The sequence below is a fragment of the Lissotriton helveticus genome, chromosome 3_2, assembly GCF_964261635.1.
Source record: "Lissotriton helveticus chromosome 3_2, aLisHel1.1, whole genome shotgun sequence".
NCBI lineage: Eukaryota > Metazoa > Chordata > Amphibia > Caudata > Salamandridae > Lissotriton > Lissotriton helveticus.
Window position 1 is genome coordinate 299,766,573 of NC_136062.1, and position 12,928 is coordinate 299,779,500.

General features: G+C 45.2%; 1 pseudogene; it reads left to right on the forward strand.

Moving 5' to 3' along the window:
* Positions 1-284: 284 nt before the first annotated feature.
* Positions 285-10,145, forward strand: LOC144826155 (homeobox protein Nkx-2.4 pseudogene; annotated as a pseudogene).
* Positions 10,146-12,928: the final 2,783 nt, after the last annotated feature.

The window sequence follows — 12,928 nt, forward strand, 5'->3', positions numbered from 1 at the left end:
TGGCCAGCACGTGAAAACATGCAAAACAGATGACTCCACCAAAGAGACCCGGGGACACAGTGGGGAAATTTTCACAGCCACCATTTATTCACAAATGCAAGGCATAATTCATTTCGGCATCTGCCTTCTTCGGATGCCTTTTTGCACTGGGTTACACTCGCTCCCTCCTTAAAACAATCACAGCGCTCCCATTGGCGGGAGTATAGCAGGTTCCACTCGGTAATTACTTGCAGCTGCGGTTCGATGTGAATGACTGCAAATCCCAGCTTGCAATTCTTCGGTCGATGCCGAATGCAGAGCCGTGTCATGCTTCATTGCATGCTGATGTGGCTGGAAAGGGGGGAGAGGGCTTGGTAACTGCTGAGTGATTCCCAAAATAAATGTGTTTGTGGCCGCCTCGAGTCCCCAACACCTCAGCCCCAGATTCAGATGTCCAGTAGGGCTGTGACACTAGGATGCATTGCTCCAGCGTCCCCATGCAGTCACGGGCTGCTGATAGCAGCAGCCACTTACTAGTCTTCTACCTGAGACTGGCCTGCAAAGTCCAATACCTTGGGAAGTTTTATGCAGCGATGCCAATATTTTCAAAAGGCCTCTTTCAAGACGGGTCCTTTTTCACGTGCTACTGGCCAGCAGGTGGACACATGCAAAACAGATCACTCCAACGAAGAGACCCGAAGACACAGTGGGGACATTTTCACAGCGATTATTTATTCAAAAATGCAAGGCATAATGCATTTCGGCGTCTGCCTTCTTCGGATGCTTTTTGCACTGGGTTACACTCGCTCCCTCCTTAAAACAATCACAGCCCTCCCATTGGCGGGAGTATAGCAGGCTCTGCTCGTTATATACTTGCAGCTGCAGTTCGATGTGAATGACTGCAAATCATGCTTCATTGCAAGGCGGATGAGCCTGGAAAGGGGGGAGAGGGCTTGGTAACTGCTGAGTGATTCCTATATATATATATATATATATTCACAGAAAAAACCATAGGTTATAGACCATATATAGTTAGGAATTAGCATTTACAAAACCTTGAAAATTCACTGAAAAAACCATAGGTTATAGACCATATATAGTTAGGAAATAGCATTTAGAAAACCTTATTTTACTCACACAAAACCATTGAAATTCCATATATAGTTAGTTGCACTAACTATATATCGCGCACCTGCAATCCACTGCTGATGATGTCACATATTACATCATTCATGACATGGTCAGTGACATCACTGATGACATCACTGATGACATCTCAAATGACATCACTGATGACATCACTGATGACATCTCATTTGACATTACTGATCACATCACTGATGACATCATTCATGTGATGATACAATGAACCTCTTCAGACTCTAATATAACCTTAGATACACTCAGTGTAAACAGACACTCACAGACTGTCACTCATCCATGGAGTTACTCACACACCTAGTCAGTCTTGCAAAGAATCAATCACACCTCGATTTCCTCAACTATATAGTTATACACACCTTACTTATTGGAACATATAATAACACATATTTACTCTGTTATACAATCCCTGATACAAGTTCACAATAATCCATACAGCCACTCACACATTCACTGGCTCTTATGCACAGTTATTTATATATGTCAACTATCACATGTACTGTGTTTTACATATGTACTTACTTTGACATGTAGCACTGAGATATCCATTCACTCACCAATACACTCATGCACACAGTCAACCGCCCATACAGATGTTTCCACATGCACTTTTGAACCCATACATCTAGTGAATCAACTGCTCACACATCTATGCACAGAGTCATACACCTCCCAGACACCCACACACACACTCAGTCTCCCATACAAATACTTGGGCAACTAATCAATAACCCATATAGTTAGTCATATAGCTAATGATCAACACATGCATCAGATTACAAAACAACAGACACAATGATGCACAATTTAAAACAGTTTAGTCACTAACCCATGCACTCAGTGAGACACATTTAATCACTCACTTATACAGTCAGTCATGCACCTACTAAATCCTTCATCCAGACACTTATACATCCACTCATTCTTCAATATGTAAGACATATTTTAACTTTACAGAAGCATACAGTCACTGGATGTTGTCATCAGTGATGTCATCAGTGATGTCATTTGAGATGTCATCAGTGATGTCATCAGTGATGTCACTGACCATGTCATGAATGATGTAATATGTGACATCATCAGCAGTGGATTGCAGGTGCGCGATATATAGTTAGTGCAACTAACTATATATGGAATTTCAATGGTTTTGTGTGAGTAAAATAAGGTTTTCTAAATGCTATTTCCTAACTATATATGGTCTATAACCTATGGTTTTTTCAGTGAATTTTCAAGGTTTTGTAAATGCTAATTCCTAACTATATATGGTCTATAACCTATGGTTTTTTCTGTGAATTTCATTGGTTTTTTAACAGCTAATATCTGTAGCTGTAAAATGTATTCTTCTTTAAATCCAAAAATATATTTTATATGTTTATGAATAATTTTTTTTTTAAATATTTTTTTTTCTTCGTTCCCGCTTCGCGAATCGGGAAGCTTCCCGTTAGCTGACCTTGATGCCGCGAAATAGACCGCGAGCCGGTAAACGTTTCTTTACCGCAAGTGCCGCGTTAGAAAACAACATCGTGACGCCTCCCGTCCGCATGACGTTCCACGTTGTCGCTTGATACGTCATATGACTGGTACGCGAAGCGAGTGCCAAAGCGCAGGTTTCTGGAAGCAAACAGGGAGGCCCTGCAAAGCGCTTAACGTAAACACAGCAAGTCATGTGACTTGGTAATAACACTTTTCATTGGTTCATTTCACTTTTGGTTTCCTAATGATGTAAGACTAGGTCATATAATCTAAAATGAACACTTTTGATTGGTTGAGAACTCTTGTTTTTCCCAAATGATGAAAATCCCTCCTTCTTTCCTCACTCTGACTTTCATCATTGTGAGAGAAAGACCCTTTGTGATCACTGAGCAATGGCTTCTTTAGTAGCTTCAGCTGGTGCTTCCCCACCACCTCCACCACATCCAAGGAAGAGTGGACCACCTGCTCAAGTTGTAATTCAACAAGAAGAAGAAGAAGAGGAACAGGAGGACGAGCACGAAGAGAGGCAGTTTTTGCCTGAGCAGCCCAAGACGTCTCACCGGAAAGAAAACTTCATTTGGCAATTTTTTAAAATTCCCAAAGGTCAGAAAAAAGTAAATGCAAGATACGTAACTTGCCTTATATGTCAAGATAGACTGTCCAGAGGGACCGACAAAAAATACAGTTTCGGAAACTACACAATGCATCGCCATATGACTAGGTGGCATCCTAACAACTACAGTGCTGCACAGTTTCGGAACGACCTAGATAATCTCCCTATTATGGCCTGAAGATCTGTTGTACCGGAAGTAACAGGACCAGAGGGCAGGGAGATGGTGCCAAATATACAAATGAGATTTGGTGAAGTAAAACACACCTGCGTATTTTGCGATGGATTCATTTCCTACGGAGAAAGAAGCATCACTCTGATCAACAGAGCTATTGACTATCATATGCAAGTTTGTCCGAAACGCCCAAAATAATAAATACTTCTTTTTTTTGTTTTGTTGCTCCTGTTGAGCCCTTTACAATGAATCGTTTTCATTGCCCCCTCCAAGAAAAACCCAAAAAAATATAAAACTGTTCCGAAAAATTCAAAAACAGTAAAAAAATGTTCAGAAAAATAAAAAAAAAAGTTCTTTTCAGAACTACCTCCCCGTTATTAAAAAATTGGTACAATATTTGGAACTGTGCCAACCTCTATTTCTCTTAGTTCGCTTCCTAGTTCGCTCGCTGGTACGCGAACTGGAAGCGAACCAAAAACAGTAAGTATAAGGGAAGGAAACACACACTTATGTTAAAAGAAAGACAGCTATAGGGGAGTAAACTAGAGATACTATTACCCATAATCCACTACTGATGATGTCACATATTACATCATTCATGACATGCTCAGTGACATCATCAGCAGAGGATTGCGGGTTTTTTGGCAACATGCCTTATCCACGGTTTAATAACGCTGCCTTTTGCTTTATATAAGTTTTCAAATTGTATGAAATATATACCAATAGGTCTTTATGAACCTTTAAGTAGTGCTTTTGTTCATGAGGTCTGGTCGCTTCCATACACATACAGATGTTTCAAAGATGATCAAGAAGTTTATCTGAATGGAGAGGAATGCACTGAGACGCCAGATCATTCACTAATGTGTAGGCACATACAGTTACACGATTCATGCAACAAACACCGACCAAATATGGCTTGCGTGTTGCAAGGCACGCCAGTTCCTGCTATCATCCCCACGTTCAAGTTGTTGGAAAATGGTAGTTATTTGATGCTCAATAATGAAGATTGTTCTGAGTTAATTAAAAGTATTCCTTTTATCGTAACAGTAAGTGAACGGGTTATTTGCTGCAGAAATGTTCTATTTCCTCCCACACATGAACATAGGGAGTTTTCAATCTGGCCACAAATACCAACCTTGGGACACGTTTCAACGGCATGACAAGAATAAGAGCTCTTTTGTCTCAGAGAGAGGTGGCCTTGAGTTCGGCCCGTGAAACTTTCGTACTTCACATAGCGAACACCCGTACACAGGTTTGCCTTTCAATTTCAGCAACATGTTTCCGACTATCTTTAACGCATCCTCCACAAAATCCCTGGCACACTTTTTTAAAGTTGTTACCAGTGGTCTCGTGACTTCATTTGAGAAAATCTTTGGAGTCATCCCTGCTCCCTTTCATTCCATTTTCTCCACTCTGGTTCGTGGATTGCATTTTTACTTGCATTACCAGCGGACGCTCTTGTGCTTTTTTACATTTTTAAATATGGATGTCCCTCCTATGCAACCTCCGACCCTGCAGCTGCTGACACTGTTCCGCAATCGCATGCTAGAATATTATGGCACAATGCCGTTGGCGATATTAAGCACGGCATATGGATTATCTTTTCGGTTCTCCTACTTCACCTGTGTCCAGCCTGTATTTCACTGCCTGACCTGTGATTTCGATTGGGCCATTGATTTGTGTCTCTGCGGACCGGTTTCTCCTGACGTCGACTTTAATCAGCTGATGACTCCTATCATTACTCACGAGTTGATTTGTCCTGGCGAAAGGATTATGGCTGTGGCATTGATGCATGGACTACTTGGTCCCTGGAATTTACTGGCGGCAGCACAGTCTTTCTTGGAACACAGCTTTCTTGAAAACCCACCGAGCTGTCCTCTGATGGTGATAGAGGATCCGGTGCTGGGAGAGCACGTATGTTCTTTTCCGCTTTTAAATTGGATGGCTGAACTGTTTTCGGATGAAGACGGTGACTTCCTATTGGAGGCTGTTGCAGCTTATTTTGCATACACAGTTATGTCATAGACCTTTTTCATGTTTGATATGCTGAGTACTAGCATTTCATTGACAATTCATTGACCTATTTGTCAAGTTTTTATTATTTACCTTGCCTATTGGCTTAAGACTCGATAAAGTACTTGGCTGTTTTATTTTTCTTTAGCATTGAATTTTCCTAGTTTTTAATGCTTTACCTTGCGGACCGTCCACATATAAACTTGCAATCTGCTCTCATGAGATGGCACTTCTATTATCTTATTCAGTTCGTTTCCGGATCATGAGGAGGTGTCATCTAGGTCCTGGATATCTTTACACCGTGTTAAGTTAGCATGGGCTCATTACCGGTTTAAACGCCATTTTTCCTTTTTTGCAACTTCTGCACACGACACTTAGTTGTTGCTTTAGCTTTCCACCTAGTAGTTCATCGTGGTTTACATGAGAATAATATGTTATTGGTCTACTATCTGCTTTACTTGTTAAACTATATCTGTACAGCGAGTGCTAAAGTTTCAAGAACAACACGATACAGAATTGTTATGAGGTCTGATCTCCACGACTTCATACTCATAACATAAGTGCAACTTCTGCCAATTCTGGGCATGAGGCGGGTTTTATATTGCTTTGCCGAACACACATACACAACAGTTGATGCGGTTCACATGAAGAGAGAGCTGGTGTATGCTGATGTGATTCCTTCAAATCTAAGACACTAAAGTATGGACACGCCCTAAACCAACACAAAGAGACCTTCTTAGCAAATAATATAATATGTGTATTAGGGAGGGTGAGATATAAGCAGCCGCGGGCCGTGGAGGGAGTTACGATGGGGCAGGGAGGCGGGGAGGGGGAGAAGCAGGGTAAAGCCCTCTCTACCTTGCCCCTCCCCCTCCCCGCCTCCCTGCCCCACCGTAACTCCCTCCACGGCCCGCGGCTGCTTATAAGTGTTGCTAACTCTTATTCATTTACAGCATGTTAACATACTGTCACCATTCGCTTTTTATGTACTAGTAACTATGCTGGTAATTTTGCTACTGATAATATGTGTACTTGTATTCTCCACCCTGCTTCTCCCCCTCCCCGCCTCCCTGCCTCACCGTAACTCCCTCCACGGCCCGCGGCTGCTTATAAGTGTTGCTAACTCTTATTCATTTACAGCATGTTAACATACTATCACCATTCACTTTTTATGTACTAGTAACTATGCTGGTAATTTTGCTACTGATAATATGTGTACTTTTATTATCTAAGGTACTACGCCTGAGAAGACGGCATTAGTAAATAAACATTTCAAATACACATGTGTTCTTCTTAACTCCATGTTCTGGTTTCTAAGAAATATATAACGACCGACTGTTCATGAGTTCCACGTATCCTGAGGTACTATAAGTTCATATTCTGGATTGTCTAAACATTGAGAGTTTGTTATATCCAATGTGACACTGTACCTAGCTTGCTAAATAGTTTTTGATTACTAACGTGAGTTTTGGGACACCCTAATTCGCCGAGGTTCCAATCCTCTGTCCACAGTTCTGTGTGAGAACAGAAACCCTGCGACAGGGGCACCCCCGACCCTTGCTGGAGCTTCATCACACTTGCGATACAACTCCAGCAATGCGCCACCTTTACGGCACAGATACATCACGCATCTGTGCTGTTTTTGCCCCATGATGCGCCGCATTGTAAATGCAGCACACCATAGGTGACGGAACAGCGGCACAGAATGACTAACACATCCCTGGTGATGCGCCAGTCATCATAAATCTATCCCTATGCTTCTTATCTTGTTAGAGATGAACCGCCATATGTATCATCAAAGTTATTTGCATTTCCTAAATAGCGAACTTTAAGGAATAAATAGCGATTCTTTACCATTCCTAGTTTGCGATGAGCTATTTGCTAATTAGCCGAATGTAGCCCAATGAAGCCCAATGTAGCCCAATGTAGCCCAAAGATTGCCGCCAGACACACAAAAAAACAAATGTAGCCCAAATATCAGCCAGATGTAGCCCAACTATAGCCCAGTGACAGAATGACCAATCAGCTTCGCAAACCTCCGTTACGCGAAGCGGAGCGCTGTTACAGATATATATCTTTTTTTGAACGTTAATTTCTCAAAATCCACTGGAGCACATATATTGAGACCTAGCAAAGGCACATCGGGCTACCAGTCCCTAATATTTTGCCAAGTTTCGTGCAAATCCATTCAGCCGTTCAATTATTATTTTTATTATTTTTTTTTGCCCCGCGGGGCCCTTTTAAAACCTCCACATCAAACCTAGGGGGTCAGCGAGGATCTACTATGCCCCCTTATAGTTATTTCCCCCTTTGTTTTGACCTCCTCTTGTCTCTCGATCCTACCGAGAGACAAGATGGCGGCCGCTACGGACTGTTTGGAATGTTGACAGACGCCGGAGAACCAATCAGCTTCGCTTCACAAAGCTCCGTTGCGCGAAAAGTCCGCGAACCAGAGCGCTAACCGGTCCGCTGTTACAGATATATATCTTTTTTTAAACGTTAATTTCTCAAAATCCACTGGAGCACATATATTGAGACCTACAAAAGGCACATCGGGCTACCAGTCCCTACAATTTTGCCAAGTTTCGTGCAAATCCATTCAGCCGTTCGGGCTAAAAGTGAAGCCAACCGCCCTATGGAAAACTCAATGTTAAAAACATGTTTTGGGACCCCCCTTTTTTCTCGGCCCCCACTGGACGAACCCCCCCCAAATTTTCAAGGGCTGCTCAGAAACAAAATGTGCCATTTTCCTGAAAATTTCAGCCAATTCCGTCCACAAACGCCAAAGTTATTAGACATAGAATTTTCAAAAAACCCATAGAGAAAAAATCCTAACTATATATACCTACTGGCGACCGCCAGTAGGTAATATATATATATATATATATATATATATATATATATATATATATATATATATATATATATATATATATATATATATATATATATATATATATATATATATATATATATACTACCTTAATTTTTTTTCATTTTAGTAAGTGGGGCTGTGTGGCCCCCTTCCCTTGTTCCTTTTTCGGCCCGGGGATCCCAGCCCCTGGGGCCTGACCCATGTTTTATCTTTTTTATTCAAAATAAAAATGGAGGGGGCCATGCGGCCTCTCTTCCGAGGCTGATTTTGGCTGCGCGGACCCCATCACCCGAGGCTCGGCCTATCTTTATATTTCCTTTATAAAGTGGAGGGGGCTCCCATCCCCCGGTGCCAGGCCATTTCTTAATGTCTTTTAACATATATATGTTTTAAGTAGGTCCCCCTCCCCTGGCCAATTTCAGCCCCCGGGGATCCCATACCACGGGGTCAGGCAATTTAAATTTTTGTAATGAAAAACGGTAGGGATACCCCATCCCCGGGGCATAGCCTGCTGGTTGGAGACCACAGGAGGAGTCTGAATGCACCCTCGGTCCTGGCCGGCTCCCGCCTCCAGGGAGCTGCATGACAGCAGCTCCCTGGGGGTAAAAAGCAAAGTATACTCACTTTGAACAAGCAAGAGCAAAGAGCTCTCACTTGTTCAAAGGGAGTACACTATTTGCGATAGGATGGCAGGAGCAGTGCTCCCGACATCCCATTGGGCACATCTGGACATTCCTGGAGCGGACCTTGGGGTTGTGGTGGTCCCCATTGCCATTTATGGCTCCAGGAGCGGGGCACGCGGCCTCCCTCCCATTTGAAAAGTATCCCTGTGGAGGTGGTGGTTCCCAGGGCTGTGTGGGGGTACTTGAGCCCCCACAATATTCTAAAAAGAGCACTGGGGAGGTGGAGGTCTCCGGGGCTGCATGGCAGGGAAGGAGCCCCCCATGCCTAATTATTTAGATAGCTCCAGGGACATGACAGTCCCTGAGGCTGTGGGGCAACGCATGGCCCCAATGCGTTTCACAAACATAGTCCGGGAGAGGTGGCAGTCCCCGGATCTGTGGGGGGTCTGCCAGCCCACCACATTGAATGTATAAGCCCCAGCGAGGTGGATGTCCCCAGAACTGAGGGACCTGGCCCACCCAGGGGCTTAAAGGAAACAAAGCACGGGAACCCAAGCTTCGTTATTTAAATTTTCCACTGGATTCGCTGATCCACAGCGAATCCTGCCGAAAATATTTAAAGAAAATGCTTTTTTTGGCCCTGGGAGTCCCTTTGGGTGTTTCTACCCTGGCCTAGTTCAATGCCCACTTGCACACAGCGCTCCTTAGGAAGCGGCGGGTGCTCTTCTCACAGGTGCAGGTCTACGAGCTGGAGCAGCACTTCAAGCAGCAGGAGTACCTGTTGGTGCCCGAGCTGGAGAACCTGGCCCATGATCCACTTGACTTCCACCCAGGTGAAGATCTGGTTCCAGAACCACCGCTACAAGATGAAGGGCCAGGCCAAGGACAAGGCCAACCAGCAGCTGCAGCAACAGGATGGCACCCTGTACCAGCAGCAGTCCCCATGCAGGGTGCCAGTGCCACTGCTGGTCAAGGATGGCAAGCCGTGCCAGGGCTGCTCCAGCACCTCTACTTCCAGCCAGCAGAGCGGGGTTGCAATACTGACCTCCAGTAGCACGTTCCATCAACAACAGCAGCAGGTGAGCACCCTGAGCCAGGTGCAAGACCTGGATGACATGTCCCCCAGCCCACTCTCCATCCACAGCCAGGTAGCCAGCATGGCCCAGATGGACGGCTTGGGGGTTGACTACAGCAGTGGCATGGTTAAGGCAAATGCTCCACGGCAGGTCATGGTGATGAGAGGGCCTAGTGTGCGCACACGCACGTCGAGAACCACTGACTCACACGCCCACATACAGTGCAGGTGGTGGCCACACCAGAGATGATTGTGCAAGCTTTCTAGTGACTGTCAGGGAAGCGCATGTAGTAGGGGGTAGAGGACCATGTGAAGCCGGCAAATGAAAACAAAAAACTAATATATGCGGATTCAAGATGTCATGAGAGGTTACCGCTTACATGAACTAGACCAGTTCTTTTCCGGGTATTTAATTAATGGACTGTGACCTGAAGTAAGTGGGCTAACATTTCACACTTGTTACACTACTCAAAAACTAACCCTACTGCACCCCCAACCACTGACCTGTTAGCTTTGATAGTTGGCATCTTCGACTCCAATGGAAAATTCACAGTAGACGTCTTGAAGAGTTTATTTTCTTCTAGACGCAAATTAACACATTGGATGAGGGAACATTATATTTTAAACAAAAAGTGTGCATCTATTTTACTGACTATGTAGGGACTGGCACAACAGCCTTCGGAGGAGGCGCCGGCAGCCTGGCACAGCAAGCAGAACATTCTTGGTGTAGGGACTGGCACTGCCCTCGGAGGAGGCTGCCAGCAGTCTGGCACCGCATGCAGAAGCTCTTGGTGTAGGGACTGGCACAGCCCTCAGAGGCATCCGTTGGCATCCTGGCACCGCAAGCAGAAGGCTCTTATTACCAAAGGTATTCTGACGGAAGGGATCTGTGGGGAAAAGCCAGGCCTGTCAGCGGCGGCTGCGAAGCAGCAATACCGAGGGCAGTGTATCTGGAGAGGAAGAAGTTCCTGTGAGTACTTCCAGAACACCCCAGCATCCTGCATTGAGGAACATCTCCTTTGCTTCATATCACATCATTAAAACATGTGCGAAATAACAAAAACATCATGGGGTATATTCACAAGCAGTGTGATAAATACCGCAAGAGTAGCTTAATGCAACTTTCGGCATCGGAGCCCATCGTGGGAAAATAACCCAGTGACAACATGGAAATCAAAACACGGTGGTAGCATGCGATAGTTTGTCAACACCTTGGACAAAGTCCGCGAAACAACCACTGCGACGGAGATAAAAACACATTACCCAACGTGACAAACCCTGCGATGGACACAAGCGCGATAATAAAACAGTGACAACCAGCACGAGGGCAGCAATACTCACGCCAATGCCAGCACACTGAAAATGCCACTGTACAAAAATCATAAACAACGGAGTACAACGAATGCACCCTGGTCAACTGCAGAGGACAACATGCGCACCACAACATCCAAGCACTGTGGAAGAACAGAACCGGCAGGCACACCGCACGAAGGAGACCACTGGCAGACAGAGCAGAGCCGCAGGACCGACACACCCACCGTGCATCATACGCACACAATCAGGAGTGCACCGCAGCAGTGACAACATCCCAGGTCAAACAGCACCCCCACCACATTTGAACACAGGACACAACTGGTTCAGCAAATGTGCACAACCTGCCAAATCACATCTGGAATGCAGGGAAACGTAACATCAAAATGTACAAGTACAAGATGAGACTTGCAAAAATGTTTATTCACACATGCAGTGCATTTGGACATTTTCTACTGTCGCATGACTGCCATGGGCGGTCACAATATGACATGTTCATGAGAAGTAAGTGTCAATGATGGTATTCCTATTGGCCATTCCTGCCTCTGCTGCAATGAGATGTGGGCCACCTGCCCCATCACCACTATCATCGGCCGGTACATCTGGAACTGGGATCCATGGGGTCCTGGTACGAACACGGCTGTTGTGCAACACACAACATGCAACAATCAGCTTGCACACGATGTCTGGGCTGTACAGGAGCTTCCCACATGTGCCGTCCAGGCACCTAAAATGTGACTTCAACACGTCAAATGTGCGTTCAACCATGCCCCTGGTACGTACGTGGGCCGCATTGTACTGCCTCTGTGCGGGTGTGTTCGGATCTCGGAGCGGTGTCATCATCCAAGGGCAGAGTGCATATCCTTGATCACCCATGACAGTGCAGGGAGAAAAGAGTCAATACTTGGTTTGGCAGAATGTAATGTCAGGTCCACCAATACACTAACGCCTGTGCTGGCTGTGCTGGCTATCTGAGGGGTGTGTATTCACCAGCCCGCAGGGATGAGCTGATGCTGGCAACTACACCACCAGTCTGTATAGGGTGTAGGGGTAGGCCAGGATGACCATGGAGTGTTGTGGTCGTGTCTGGTAGGTGGACGTGTATTTTGACATGTTGAATATGGTTTGGTCACGTGCGCATCCCCACATTTGTGCATTGTGCTTTGGAGGTATTGGGATGTGTGGTGTGCTGAATGGTACTTACCAACGAGCAGTCCCGTTCCATATGTGCCATCCTGGAAGCGCTGGTTGATGATGGACTGTCGGAAAATGAAGGAATCATGCACACTGCCTGGGTAGTTGGCAATGACATTGGTGAAGAGTCCCCGGTGGTCCAATATTGCCTGCACATTGATGGAATGCGTGTGCTTTCTGTTGCGGTAGTGGTGTGCAGTATATGCAGGGGGCACAAGTGGAACATGTGTGCAGTCAATTGCCCCCAACATGGCCGTGAATCCAGCTATGGCGTAGAAGCCTTGCTTGGTCTCTAGCTGTTCCTGTGCAGTGTTTGGGAAGTGAAGGTACTGGGGTATGAAGCTGTGGATGGCAAACCAGGGCAGGTGTGATGGTCTTTGATAGGGCTGGCTGTGAGACCCCCGACTCTAGCAGTTGTTGGTTGGAAGGTACCAGAGGC